Genomic DNA, 2,529 nt, shown 5'->3' on the forward strand with positions numbered 1-2,529 from the left:
GCTGCACTTTGTAATCTGAAAACTTTTAAAATATAGAGAGAAGAATAATTTGTAAAATGCTAACATAAAGAAACAATACAAAAGGACATGTCAAATTCATTTTAGATGTCACCACCATAGACCATGAGGAAAGTAAAACAAGCTTTCTTCCTTTTATGTCTGTGTGTACACGTAGTAGAGTAAAAGATTCTGAGAGGACTCAAAGAAGGCTTTATGAGGGAGGTGATTTAAAGCAGACCTTTAAAAAATGGCTAGAATTTTAATTCACTCATTCACCAAATATTTATTGAGTGCCTTCTATGTACCAGACACATTGAACAGAACAAATAGAATCCCTGAGGTCATGGAGTTTGTATTCTGGTAGAAGCCACAGGAAAAAAGGTGACAAAACTATGATGGCAATAAACAATATTGAAGTGAAAAAATATGAAAGACTGCACTAGTGAGGGTAGTAAGAGAAAACATTTTTGAATGAAGGACATTTAAGCTAAGACTGGAGTAACCAAGGGATTGCAGTTTAAGGGACAAGTACAAAGGCCCTGAGACAGGAAAATGCTTGCTGTGTCCCAGGAAATGAAAGAAGGTCTGGCAGGTAGAATGAAATGATGGTGAGGAAGGAGGCTTCTTGACTACATTGGTCCAGGGGACACCATTCACATTTTATTCTCTAATAGCCCATCAAAGGAAAGAAGTAGGAGACAAGATCAGAAAGACAAGTAGGAATCAGATCATGCAGGGCTTTGAGAACACAGTATAGAATTTGGATTTCATTTTTTTAATTATCATTTATTTATTTTTCTTTTTTGAGAGAGAGAGAGAGCATGCAAGAACATGAGTTGGGGAGGGCCAAAGGGAGAGAGAGAATCTCAAGTAGGCTCCACACAGCACGGAGCCCAATGCAGGGCTCAGTCTCAGAACCCTGAGATGATTTTGACCTGAGTCAAAATCACTCAACAGACTGAGCCACACTGACACCCCTGGATTTCATTTTATAGCTGTGGATAAAGATAAAGACAAAAACCAAATAAACATATTTTGACCCTGCCTTTTGATCTCAAGGACTTAAAAATAATTATGTTATTGGGAAGTCTGGGAAGCTCAGTCGGTTGAGTGTCAGACTCTTAGTTTCAGCTCAGGTCGTGATCTCAGGGTTGTGAGATGGAGCCATGCATGGGGCTCCAAGCTCAGCAAAGAGTCTGCTTAAAAAAGAAAAGACTCTCTCTCCCTCTCCTTCTGTCCCTCCCCTCCCCCTGCACCCTCTGTCAGATAAATCTTTTTAAAAATTATGTTATTATTTTACCTTTTTTTTTTCATACATTTATTTGACAGAGAGAGACACAGTGAGAGACAGAACACAAGCAGGAGGAGTGGGAGATGAAGAAGTAGGCTTCCCGCGGAGCTGGGAGCCCTATGTGGGCCTCGATCATAGGACTCTGGGATCATGACCTAAGCCAAAGGCAGACACCTAACAACTGACCCACCCAGGCACCCCTATTTTACCTTTTTATATGTAAAATTTCAAATGTATACAAAAGTAGACAGAATGTTATAATGAACCTTCATATGCCCATCAGCAGATTTGACAATTATAAACTCATGGCTAACCTTATTTCATATAATCCCGTTCATTTCCCTCTCCATATTATTATTATTTTTATTAAGTAAGTTCTATGCTCAGTGTGGGGCCTGAACTCCTAATCCTGAGATCAAAAGTTGCACACTCCGCGATCTGAGCCAACCAGGCTCCCACCATATTATTTTGAAGCACATTCTAGATATATTATTTCACTCATTAATAGTTTAGTATGTCTAAAAAAACCTTTTATAAAACATAATCATGAGACCATTATTTCACTTAAAAGATTAACAATAATTCCTTAAGGATATTCTGACCCTCTCCTTTGATCTTTGTCTCACCAAAGGCATGGAAAGATCAGAAGTTATAGAGAAATCAGACAAGGAATACAGTTAAGAGATCTTGGGCAAAAGAACTACCCTAGATTACTTAAGGTCCGCCCACAGCTTTTCAGGCATAAATTTAAAATTTGATATAAACAATTGGTCTTTTACCCGATTACTGTGAATATTACTAGTAGAAATGGCTAAAACAGTACATAGTAGGAGCACCTGGACAACTGAGCTGTTGAGTGGCAAATTCTTGGTTTTGGCTCAGGTCATGATCTCAGGCTCATGATCTTAAGGTCATGAGATTGAACTCTGATTCAAGCTCCCTGCTCAGTGCGGAGTCTGCTGGAGATTCTCTCTCTCCCTCTCTCAAATAAACAAATAGATCTTTAAAAAAACAAAATGGTACACAATAAATTTTTTACCTGTAACAGTTGACCCAGGAAAATTGCATATGATCAAAATCATGACCACAAAGGATACTCACAGTAATAGAAGACATGAAAAAGAGAAAAAACACATTAAATAAAGAAACTATAAGAAACTCTGATAAGTCAAATTTCCTTTAAAAAATTATTAGAAGAAAGAACTGATGCCAACGAAAATAATTTCACTAAAATAAAA

The sequence above is a fragment of the Lontra canadensis genome, unplaced genomic scaffold (assembly GCF_010015895.1).
Source record: "Lontra canadensis isolate GAN:19392208 unplaced genomic scaffold, GSC_riverotter_1.0 scaffold180, whole genome shotgun sequence".
NCBI lineage: Eukaryota > Metazoa > Chordata > Mammalia > Carnivora > Mustelidae > Lontra > Lontra canadensis.